This window comes from Chrysochloris asiatica, unplaced genomic scaffold (genome assembly GCF_000296735.1).
Source record: "Chrysochloris asiatica unplaced genomic scaffold, ChrAsi1.0 scaffold00006, whole genome shotgun sequence".
In the NCBI taxonomy this organism is placed as follows: Eukaryota; Metazoa; Chordata; class Mammalia; order Afrosoricida; family Chrysochloridae; genus Chrysochloris; species Chrysochloris asiatica.
The window spans coordinates 25030613-25043074 of record NW_006408524.1 but is presented as its reverse complement, the minus strand read 5'-3'; the positions used below and the strand labels follow the sequence as shown (position 1 = coordinate 25043074).

Genomic DNA, 12462 nt, shown 5'->3' with positions numbered 1-12462 from the left:
GGGGGATGGGGGTTGAGACTAGGGGAGGAACAGGAGCGAGGGGGGAGCGTGGTGGCGGCAGGAGGAAGACAGCCTCCCCCAGCCCCCAACGCCGCCCTCCCTTTGCTAGCTCCTAGGCGTCACTAAAGTCCAGGGAAATTATGCTAATGAGGACAAACGGCTCTCACAAAGGGGCTCTCTTGCCGGGTTCTATTTCTCAGGAATCTGTTTGAGAACCACATAACCCTCTGCTCTGGGCATCTCCAGTTGTGGGGAGAAGGAAAAGAGTGCCAAGAGAAGGAAGTTCTTCAGACTTTGGCCACTTAACTTGCCTGCCACCCTAGTCTAGGCACCCCAAACCCAATGTGTGTGTGGGGAGGTGGAATAGGACCTCCTTTTTCCAGAAAACTACCCAGGAGCCATTCTGGACTACCCTTGGTTATTTAATTAGGCCGAAATAATTGCAATTATGGGAGCTAGGAAGGAAATTACCTGGGGGAGATGCATCTTGGTTGGGTAGTGGAATGGGATGCTCTGGGCACAGAGAGACGCAAGGATGCTTAGGAGCTGGGTGCCTAACCTTTCCATACCCATTTCACAGTACCAGACATGCAGCTCACTCACAGATAAAGCTTTGACCCAACATAAATCAACACTTATGGTATTTTCTTTCGTAATTTGTGAGGTGGAGAACCTTGAGCTGAGCAGAGGAAAGGAGCGGTAACATAGGCATAACTTTAAAGATACTGGTGTTCCTCCTTTTTAAAACCTCCCTCAGCATCCCCAGGTTCTGAAGCAAACTGCAAGGGTATGTGTGTGGCAAAGAGAGAAATGGAGCTTTCATGCAATTCCAAGGTGTCAACTGCCGGTCCTTCTCAAAGGAAGGTGTTAAAAATATAAGTAGTATGTTTAAACTGTCAGGGAGCCAAAGTGTCACCTTAAAGCAAAAACAAAGCCAGGAGAAAAGGGAGAAATCAAAAAGCACTCCGGGCCAGGGTGGCCTCATGCATACCAATAGTTTTTGTCATTTATGGCTGGGCAAGATTTATGACTCGACGCCCCAAAGCTGTAAACAGAGCACAAAACAGCAAACACTTGCTCCTTATGGCATATTGCAGCGGCGCAACATGAAAGGGAGAGCATGGACGCGTAGGAGGTGAAGCCGGCAGCAAAAATCGCTCGCCGGCATTTTCTCTTCAAACCAGTGCCTGGTCGGATGTGGCATTTGAAGAAAGAAGGCGTGGGTCAATAATCAAACCGCACTTTCTCCTCCAAACTGCTGACGCGACTGTCGCCGCCTTCTCTGCTAAGCCAAATGCAGGGGAGGCCAGCTATCCCGTGAGAACCTGTCCAGGGAAGGGGACCGTGCAAGACAAGGGGGCCCTGGGCGCCGGAGTCAGGGCTGGGGCGCACACCTTTCCATAGGCGCCTAATGGGACCACATCGGGGCAAAACACGGGGACTAGACCCGCCAAATCGCTGGAGTCAATCGGAACTGGGGTTAGGAGTCCGGGCCTGGGCCTCCATCGCCTCAGACTCGGTGGTTTCTGGGCCTCGCTCAGCAGCCAGGCAGAAGTGCGAAGGACACAGACCTCAAGACGAAGTCTAGCGCCCTGGCTTTCAGGCACCTGGCGGCTCCGACTTGAGGTCTCTACTGTAATCCAAAGAACTCCTTTTGGAGCAATCTCAGGCGAGGTGATTTTTTAACGTTTGAAATGGCTGGAGGCTTTCATTGGTTTGTTTTGTTTTGATTTGTTATTGCTTTATAAGAGAAATACCTCTTGTCGATTTTCACCGCTGGAAACTACCCGCTGCCGCCGCCATGTCCTTTCTGAACAAATTCAGAAGCCTTTCTCCCCTCCCGGCTCCACCAAAGCCAAGGAGCTTTTCTTTGCTGAGAAGGACCCACCTGGTTCCCCGAATCCCCGAAATCCCTGCGCTCCCTGATTTCTCGCCTATTGAGGAGTGGAAGAAAACATTTTTATCAGCGCTTAGAAGGCTCTTTGGAGCAGCAAATGTGTCGTGGTGCTTCTCTCTAGCCTTCCCTGGGGTCTCCTGTCGACATATCTTAGAGGGTCTGGGGCTCCACCACTCTGTGCAGCCAAGGAAGAAGGTGAGGAAATTTATTGTGGAACTATACTTGCCTAAGAGTGAGGCTAGCATTTTGAGGGTTGAAAGAAAACTAGTCCCTTTTTATAATGCTAGTTTAGCTTCAGCTCTTTTCTAGGAGGAAGCACAACCTCCATTCTCTGTGTGTGTGTATATATATATATATATTTTTTTTTTTTTAAATAAAAAGTCTGATGTCTTAGCGTGCTCTCTTTGCTACAGACCAACTCAAGAGTTCGTTAGATATTTATTCTGCTTGCTGGCACTAAAGCGACAATAAAAAGATGCCTCTAACAAACCTCTATTCTTTCTCTCATTTTTTTCTATCGAAACTATATTATTTATGAGTCTTTAACTGGGTCAAAAATGCGCCAGAACTAGGTCATAAATCATATGAAATGCTGACAAGTAATTGAACAGCAATTAAAGCTTACATTTTATTTCCAAGGGGTGTTTTAGAGCACTTGAAATGGCCTCAGTTAAACACGGTTAGCGCTGAGGCTGGCAACGGGGGAGGGCTGACCGACCCTTCCATTCTGGGGAAGCAAAATCCCACAGAAGCAGGGGAAGCCTGATTTCATTTTTTTTCCCCATAAGTAGAAATAGAAATAAGATAATAACAAAAACAAAACTCTAATTGGGGACAAATCCAATTTCTGACTTCTTATAGGTAAAGTGGACCTTCCCCTACCTTCCTAGGGAGTTTCATTCGTCTCAGTGGTGCAGGGTCCCCAAAGCCTTATTAGCTCGGGCTTTCCCAGGAATTTCGAAACACACAACTTAATTCTCATCTGCTTTCATCCTGGCTGCAACACCTTTCCTGGGGCTTTGAAGCCAGAGAAATGTCTGCCTCTGCTTCCTTTACCTCTGGACTTCGCTCCAGCCCAGGGCACGTTGGCTAGTCCTGAACTCTTCAAGGCGACTGGGGGCTTGAGGAAGGCACCCAGGCCAGGCCCAGTGCAGATGAGGCCTGATATCCCCAAACCTAGCCCTCACTTGCTTGTTCCTCTGTCTCCCGGAAGGTTAGAATAACCAAGTGGAGCTTCTGGGTGTCCAAACACATACTCCCACCCCAAACCTCTCAAAGACCTAAACTGCCCTTCTCCACCCTTCCCCGGGCAGAGCCTGCTCAAGCTTCCAGGGAACAATGGCCAACCCTCTGCATACGGATCCCGGATCCCGTCATCCCTCATTCAGAGGGTAGGGTAGTGAAGCCCTGCAACATAACACTGAACCAAGTGGCCCCAAGAATCATCAATAAAATGGCAGCGCATCTGCACACTCATTGATTTCCCTCTCCCAGCTCCTCCGGTGGCCCAGGTCAGTCATCACCTTCCATTCCTAACTGGCAAATACCACCAACCAACCCCAACCGGAGAAAGATTCCCCCTTGTCACCCATCCAGCCCCTACTTCTCAAAGCGACTTTGATTGCCTGAAGACCACAACTCAGGCCACCTCAGTCCTTGGTAAAGCTTAAAGCTTCAGGACCCTTCCTCCAACTGGGGCTCAGTTCCTGGGACTTAAGCCCTACTCCACGGAGTAGACAAAGCCACTGGCACATTGGAGGCCTCCAGCCTACTTAGTAGTCCCCAAACGCCTCTCCTTTATGCCTCCCAACACTTTCCAGAGAATTAAATGGAGAGTCTAGAGATACCTCAAATGGTTTCAAATGAGAAACAAAGGAAGAACGTGGTTAAGGGTCCTGTCCTGGAGACTGGGTCTCCTCGCCTGACCTTTGTCTCTCACAGCCATAACTCATTCTAGATATGAACAATCAGCGGAAATACCTTAAAATAAATCCCATCCTCCTGGTGTGGTCTCTGGTCCCATCAGCTAGCTAGCCCAGAACGGCTCCATGAGCACCGCGCACTGCATGCTGCTTGGAAAGCACTCTCCAGAGGAGGGGAAGGGAAGGAGGAGGTGGGTATATGGGGGTGGGGGAGAAAAAGCACAGAATCTAGAAAAAACGTAATCACCAGCGAAGCCTGCCGCCTGGGTCTCCGCTCCAAATGCCACAATAATGCGCTGTATTATGTGCTCACGTGGTCATACGTCAACTTAAATCCTTTTATTTGGAAATGGGAATCACTGAAGGAACTAGATTTCCAAGCATAACATTTTGCTTTGGGGAGGGGAGGGGGGTACCTTGACTAGAAGAGTTTTTGTCTCAGGTAGTGGAAAGATGGGGGCTTGTTACTACCCTCCCCCACCTCACCAGGCTGCTTATTTCTGCTTATATTTCTTTGCACATACTCCAATCATCAGGGAACAGCAGTGCTGTCTGTATACTCAGAGTTCACTAACTTTCTTTATAGCCTCCTGCTTGTGAATAGGCTGAACCCAGCTCACCCAAGCACCCCAATTCCCTCTGGCCCACTGGCCAGAGCATCAAAAGGCAAGGACCAGGCCCTATCTTCATTTACAAGAAAAAAGAAAACAATCCAGTAGCCTCCCTCACAGCCTGCCATTGTCTGGAGTTTGCTGACACCCACACCACACACTACAGCCACTGGAAAACCAAAAAGGCCAATAATAAATAATTACCTCACAAAAGGTGAATGAGCCTCCCTCAAATCCAGTTGCATTTGGTGGATGGGAGCCCACGGGAAGAGTGTGCTTGGCTCCTGAGTGGTCAGGATTTTGCAAACTCTAAAGGGACCTGGTGCTCTGGCCAAACCTGTGCTTACGCATTTCCTCAGTTCATAGCTGAGTGATACGTGAAATTATAGGTTTCTAATGATGAAAAATGTAAGGGGAAATGATCTAATTGTCTCTGCAAGAGGGGAAGAAAATCAACCTTCACTGATTGAGTTAACCTACAAGGCAACCTAGGACCCTCTCTGCAGGTGATCTGTCTGTCCTTCCTTAAGACACCCCTATGTTCAAAAGCACAAGCTGAACTGGACCAACCCCACTGAAGACGCACCTGATTGAAACAAATAAACATGCACACACCCACAAGCACACCCCAGGTTCCACCCCATTCCTGTCTTATGCTTGGTGACATTGCCCTCTGATTTTGACGTTGCCCTCTGATTTCAACATTTCACCCTCTCTCAAGCAGCTGGAAAAGTTCCTCTTTTTAGGCCTTTGTTTCTGAACTTTGGTAGTGCTGAGGCTCAGAAGATCCTCATGGTATGTTCTTTTGTTTCTCAAGCGTGTGGGTCTTTAGCTGGCTCTGTCTCGCTAAGTGTGAAGACTCACTTGTAGCAGCTGCAGGAGGCTGTGCACGAATCCTTCCCTCCCCTCCTCCCCTGCAGGGGAACAGAAGGGGCCTGAGTAGAATGTAAGCCCCTCAGAAAGGGGGCCTGGTCATGGAGGTGTCCAAATCAGAAGAGCAATCAAAGAGGAGGAGACCTCCCCACTTGGAAATGAGCCCTGGTCTAAGCTGGTGGCAGTATTCCAATACGGTTCTGTTTGTGGCCTAGCTAGAAAAGGACCTCTTCGTGAACTTTCCCAGCTTTGACCTAAAGTCAGAGGCCCCCCACTCTGGCCAGCCTCAAGCTAGGAAGTAAGAACACAAAGTGAAAGCCTGCCTTCCAAATTAGGGGGCAGGGTGGGGGTGGACCAAAGACAGATTTCTGAAAAAGCACTCTCCTATACCCAAGCCCACTCACCCTCACTATCCTCTGGACCCTCCTTCCCAAATCAGGCACACTGACCTCCTCAAACATTCAAGGAGAGGGCCTGGAACTATTGCTGAGTGCTGGCAAGCTGCCTCCCAACAAAAGTTCCTACAAAGATTTCAACCCATAGATGAGAGGGGCCGCCTTCAGAACTCTCAGAACAGTCTGGAGCAAACCAAAACTCCTGAGGCCATAAATCAATGGAAGACACTGGTACTGTTTCAGAGAAATGCCTTAACGCCAGCAAGGCCCAGCGGCATCTCTGCTCCAGCCTGCAACTGCCTGGCCTCTACTAACAGCCGGGTTAATGTTCCAACTGCTGTTTAACAATTAACGGACTTGGGGTAAGATGGGGTTTTTAGGTGGGCTGAAAAGGGAAAATCTGGAGAAGTCAAAGGAAATTTCTACTTCTCTCCTAGGGGTAGGCTTGGGGTGGGCAAGGCAATGGTTCCCCAGCCTGCTTTGTCCAGCCACTGAGAACCAGCAGCTGAGAGTCCTCCTCCTTCAACCTTTCCGTAAATCCACTTTCCTAGAGAAAGGCTGGATGTCCTGATGCAGAGAATAAGAATTGAGAAGCTTTAGTGTCTGTTCCACCAGGTTGGCAAATTCAGCATCCAGGCCCCCTCCACTCACTCCCCAATCCCCAGTTAGGGTTCAGTACAGTGAATTGAGGCCACCAGAACCATAACACAGGAAAGTTGGTTTAGAAGGAACAGGCGACTAAGGATACAGACCTTTGGTCAATATTTGCAAAGTTGTTGGCAGATTAGATGTATCTGTATTCAAACACTGCAATCTGATTTCTGTATCAAAAATACACTTAACATTTTCTTCCCTTTAGTTAACTTTAAAGCTTTTTCTACTCAGTATCTTATCCCACTTTTGTGTGTGAGAGACTGTGTATGCATAAGTAAGTATATGAGCTATTTCCCGTGGATGCAACTGCAGTACAACCAAGTTCTCTGTATGCATGTGGATCTGTATATCATTTTATACATATGACTCCAAACTCCTATAGCTACGTATACATGCAGCAATTCTGTTATTTGCAGAGATGCAAATCAAATATGCACATAGAGTTGCAAATTCTTAAATTCTCCATCTATACTTGATACAAACAGATAGTAGCAGAGAAAGTAACTCAGCTTTCCTATTACGCTGTTTACTTCATATCTTATTTTTTTTTTTAATTGTATCCAGAACACCATATCAGCCTTAGAGGGCATGGAATAGCATGTTGCAATTATTAACATTCTGAATCTATTTGGGGAACTGATTTAAGGAAACACTGAACCTAGGGAATAGCAAACAAAATCTTGGCGGAAAACTTTTTTTAAAAGAAGTAATTCCTGAAAGAACAAAGCAAGTCCATTCCTTCATATACTCTTTACCAAGCTTTTGAAAGCTACTCCTGCAGCCCCCTCCCCCAAATAGGCAGTAATTTATGGATCTTTTACAAGGTAATAAACCACAGTAATTACCTCCCTGCAACCTAAACTAAGAGAACAAATTAAGCCAGAACTTGAAAAGAAGTTTAAAGTTTTCCCTTCTTCCAAATAGGAAAAGAAAATGTTGAAAAGCAGAAAAGCGTACGTTTCATATAAGAAAAATCGCTGATCAGCCCCAGTGAATGAGCCAAAACCTGCTGGCTGCAAAGGCCTGAATACCGAAAACACAGAACTCTCCCTCTTCACAAGCAAAAGCAAAAAGAATCTGTGAAACTGCAAGATACCAAGACAAGTTTCTCCTACTAAGTGGAACTGAAGACCATTTCCATTTCCGAACACACTGCCTACGCAGCCGCAGCCGCAGCCGCGGCTGTCAACCAGGAGAGCGGCCCACGCAGCGTCCGCTGCGCCCGCGCCCGTGGCCTCAACTTGTTATTGCCCTGCTTGCTCCCAGTAGTGGTTTGTTGGGGACTTGCAGGAAGAACAAATACACCCCCTCGGTCTTTCCCCCCAAATCTTTGGTCTTTGCAAATGCTCCTCCTGCACACCATCCCTGCACACCACCGGCTTTGAGACAAACCCTTTGTCTGCCTGAAGCACCACATTGCCGGGGCATGCAGCTGAAGGCAGCCCAGTCCTACAACTCCTCTGAAGTTAAATACTGACCAGAACCCCTTTTAATTGGTGGCAGTTACTGGAACTCTGGAAGACAAACTCCACACAATAGTCTGATGCAAAGCTCAGCAACACAGCTAAGAATTTTGACTCAGCGGCTTACCTCGAAAGACGTCTAAATCAGAACCAGGAATTGTTTCCAACTGCAGATATTCAGTGATTCGCCTTTTCCGGTGTCCAGGCGCTCTGCGGACAAATAAACAGTAGAGGGTGAACGGTGGCTGCAAAGGAAGGGAGTTGGAAAACCAGAGTTGAACGCGCAGACCGTGCGGGCGCGCCGGGGTGGCCCCCGGGGTGACGCGGACACGGAGGAGTCGCCAGGGCACTCGTCCATGCGGCGCACTTATTGCTCGAAAGGTTCCAGTCTACAAATGGCCTGAAGATGGTGATTTATTTTTGTAAAATAAATACATACTCCATCTCCGCACCCACACTCTCCTTTTTTCTTTCTTTTTTGGGGTGGGTGGGTTAGGAGAGGGAAGGGGGAGGAAAATATGCGAGGCGGAGGGCGATGAAGAGGTAGAAGAGGCTTGCTGCACTGCCAGCTCCGGAGAGCTCCCCACGCACCCCAACTTGGGGAATGTGAATGCACGCTTTATTTTCTTTTGCTAACAAAGGGAAGCCTTGTCTGGGAACATTCAATCACCGGGCTCTCCTAAAACCTAATAGTGTTCATTTCAGTTGACACGAAATCAAACCCGGGCCAGGGACAGTCTTGGAAGGTTTTGTCTTCTGGTTAATTAAGTTCTGGAGGAGACATTTCTTGGTCCCAGTAGGCTGGCAGGATTACTGCAGCGCTCAGTTCCCTCCGAGGAGGCCAACTACGGCTGCTGGAAACTAAGAAGGGAGCCGGTAGCCAGATAACACCCATTCAGGGAGCCCCATCCTGCCTAGCCTCACGCAGCACCAAGAGCTGGCTGATGCCCTGTTCTGTTGCAACTATCTCCTGCCCTCTAACCAATAAATGCTCATTGAGCAGTCAGCCAACTTTCTGGGGGAAGGAAACACTGGAGAAGGAAGTGTGAAGGGTCTTCCTGTTGGAAAAATTCTCCAGGCTGGGACTCTATGGGGCGGGAGGTTTGCTTCCATCGCCCTACCCCTACCCCACCTCCCATCTCTTCACTCAAACAGGGCAACTTTTCCCCACTCCAGCCTGCTAAAAAGCCAGTCCTCCACTTGCCGGCCCATGTCCTGACAGACTACCTAACTAGTAGCACTAAGTAAGTCTACCAAATAGGTGACAAGTCCCCTGACCTGGTTCCAGGACCCCATCCCTCCAGCATGCTAAACAAGTAGCAGCAAACCAGCAAATGCCCTTCCGCCACCACCTTGACCTGCACCCTTTTCTAGGAATCCACGCTGGGCCCCTTTCTCTTGTTCAAACTTGCTCTATGTCCCCAAAGGGGTGCCCTGAGCGAGATTGGGCTTGGCCAAGCTGCACTTTGCAACTCCACTTAGCCCCAGAAAGATCCTCTTTGCCACCATCCACCCCCCCCCCCAACACTTAGGAGCATTGTAATTATTATAGCTATTATTGTTGTTGCTGATTCCTTATCCCCAAGTCTAATATTCATGGCTGCTGTTCTCCATAAATCCTTCAGACTAATGAGTCACAGAGCGATGCTGCCCAGGTCTTCCCTCTGCAATGGCCGCCTCTGCCGCTGCCGCTGTGGCCTCTCGCGTTGTTTTTGGCGCTCGCCTGCTCCCTTGCTCGCCCGGCTCCAGTGATTTATGAACGCCGAGAAAATTGAACAAAGCCGCGCGCCCGTCCTGTGGTATCTCTGCAGCGTTTCCCAGTGTGAATCAGAACATTACCAACTGTCTGCGCATCCGTCCCACTTCATCACCAAAGCCAGGATGTGACCGCAGAAAATCCAAGCCAGAACTCACGTTTCCCAGGACGTGGCACGCTTCCCTGGACTCACAGAAACCCCCCCTCATAAAAAGTCCTGAGAACCAGGGAGGGCCCGCCAGCTCCCTCCTCCCCGCGAAGGGCTGACTCCTGCTTTCCTGAAGGAGTTAAAAGACTTTGGAGATAAATCTGAGAGTATGTGTTTTTGAAAATCAAATAGGAAGTTGGGGGTCTCACTTCTTGAGAGATTCATTCCTAGTGAGGCCCTGACGACTCCAATCCATTCCTGACGATCCGCATTAATTATTTAATGAGTCACGTGACCCCAAAGATTACAATTTCAATATCTCCCTCAAACAGGCTCTACACCTTAATCTACCACACTCAGGGTCCCTTTTTCTCTCTCTCCCTGTTTTTAGTTCCCCAGGCCTTCAGAGCATGGGTTCCCTTGTGCAGGGGTCCTGGGTAAACTACTAAAACTAGCGTTGGTCTAGTATACAGTTAGTCAATTGGACCTATGAGCATTTTGGACAGTGCAAAGCCCACTGCTCTCCCAGGCACCCTGAGGCCTGAGGAGGTCAAACTTGTCTGAGTGACCTGGCTAGGGCAGCTTGGTTACATAATCCCCCATGCCACTTTGATGGCAGATCAGGCAGGAACCCACGCTTCTTTCCGGACCATCACACACCTGTGGTGCTATACACCAAGTGTAAACCTTGACACAGACATCTGTTTGGGGCAGAATAGGATTCTGGAAGAGTAAAGATACCCATGCATCTACCACCATCCAAGGTGAGACCAAGAACTCTATTCAACCTTCACATTCATTAACATAAAGAGCATGGCGAGGGAGCCTTCTTCTGCTTTAGTTACTTAATCTGCAAACTGAAAAGACTAAATCAAAATGGCCACCGTCTCGTTCACCTCTGGGACAGTCTTTTTAATTTAGGAATTTCTTTTAGTGCCAAGAATCACCCCCAGTGAGAGTGGGGCTGGCCTCAGGGGTGGGGCCTTGAGAAAAATAGATGCTAAAGTTCCAAGCCAGATGTTCTAGACTAGGAGGTCTCAGAGCAACTCCAGCAGCCTTCCGCAGTGCTGTCAAAGAGACAGAACACACATTTCTTCCTCTTCCTATTGTTCCCAACCTAGACTCTTGGAGAGAAGAAGCGGAGTTATTCTTGGACCAGTACATAACACAGAGCAGTGGCAACAGGAGCAGCAGTTGGGAAGGGTGAACCTATGTTCTCCAATGCAGGACCCCTGCTAGGGATAGAGTCCAAGGGAATCAATAGAGGACCTATAGCCTGCACAGAATCCACCCATTTAGACAGGAAGCTTCAGATTTCTGTAAGCTACATTGATTTTCCAGGGGTTTCCTGCAACTCCATTCTAAAAAGTCACCGATCTGTTTCTGTGTTAAAACTGCTGGAGGAAAGGTGGAGGTGAGAAGAGAAGAGTTTGACTTAGAAGAGCAGCAGGACTGAGTGGAGATGGTGGTGGTCACCATTTGAAGAGGATGTTGATAGGGTGGAGGGAATGAGAGCATCTTGGGACAGCTGAGTACAAAGTCGGAGATGCTCTGAGAGAGCTCAACCCTCCCGCCACCACCACCCCCCCCATTTCTAGGTAATCTTCCCATGAGCTCCATCCTGGGTATTAAGTACTCTACTATGCCTGTCACAGTTGAATTCCCACTGTAATAAAACATCAGGCATATCGTACATTTCAGCAAAACTCAGGAAGAGAGCCTGCAAAGTGCCATTTTTCTTCCAGGGGGAGAGTGTTAAGTACTTAATTCAAACTGTGACCATTAAAGTGTCTCTTATCCGATTTAGGTTGATTTCAGATGTTGACAAAAACTTTTATCTCCAGAGTCCTGCACAGCTGGGCGTTGTGACTAAAGCAGAGGAGTGTGTGTGTGTATGTGTGTGTGTGTGTGGGTGTGGGTGTGGGTGTGTTTGAGGGAGGGAGAAAGAGAAAGGAAGGAAGAGAAAGAAGAGGAGAGCATGTATAAGGGTCATTTTGGTGAGAGAATTATAGAGCTCACACAAAATACTGTCTTTAAAGGTCAAGGGTTTGAGGGGCCAGTAGGGTTTGCTTAAAAAAAAAAAAAAATTAATGAGATAGAAAATTTGTCCTCTCGGTGAACTCTAATGGTTGCCCTAGCAAAGGGCAGACATGCACGATTTGGAAGCACAAAGTGAGATTTTCTAAGCTGTTACAACAAGTTTTCTTAAAGGCTTAAGTCTGAAACAGGCAAAACACTGAAAACATGCCATAATTATTTGTATCATCTGGGGCAACTTTAGTTTTACAAAATTCATCAATATCTTAATAATCAAGACAACCTGGGCAAAAACACCATTTTGTCCTAGAATATTAGAACATCTATCTCAATTTTCTCTCCCTTTCCTGGGTAGAATATGGGCAAGTGAAAGAAAGCTGCCCCTTCACCCCCAACAACTGTCCCCAGCATGAAGCTAATGAATGCCCCTACACCATCTCTTCTCCACAAAGGAAAAATATAAATGTTTACCTGAAATGATGAGCATCTGCCATTTGAGGTTTTGCAGTTCGACACTCACTTTCCACCGAGAATGAGAATCTAGGCATGTTTTGAGCAGACAGCCAAGATGCTGCATCTTTGCCTGAGATCACATTATTTGCAAGAAGATCCCTCACTCCTCCACAGACTTTTCCCAGAGAATGCCTTTCAGAATTGCTGTTGAATTACAAAGAAGTATTTATTGTATGAGGTGATTAATGATTCC

The 12462-nt window shown here is 47.9% G+C and overlaps 1 protein-coding gene across 1 annotated transcript in view; it reads right to left on the bottom strand.

The window, feature by feature from the left end:
• HOXA3 (homeobox A3) overlaps positions 1–12363 on the bottom strand; it is a 19348-nt gene extending 6985 nt beyond the window's left edge. The window contains exons 1-2 of the mRNA XM_006832193.1: positions 12228–12363; positions 7943–8025 (exon numbers count right to left, since the gene is read on the bottom strand). The gene's annotated coding sequence lies outside the window, so the exon portion shown is untranslated. The remainder of the gene's footprint in view (positions 1–7942; positions 8026–12227) is intronic.
• Between the last annotated feature and the right edge of the window lie 99 nt (positions 12364–12462).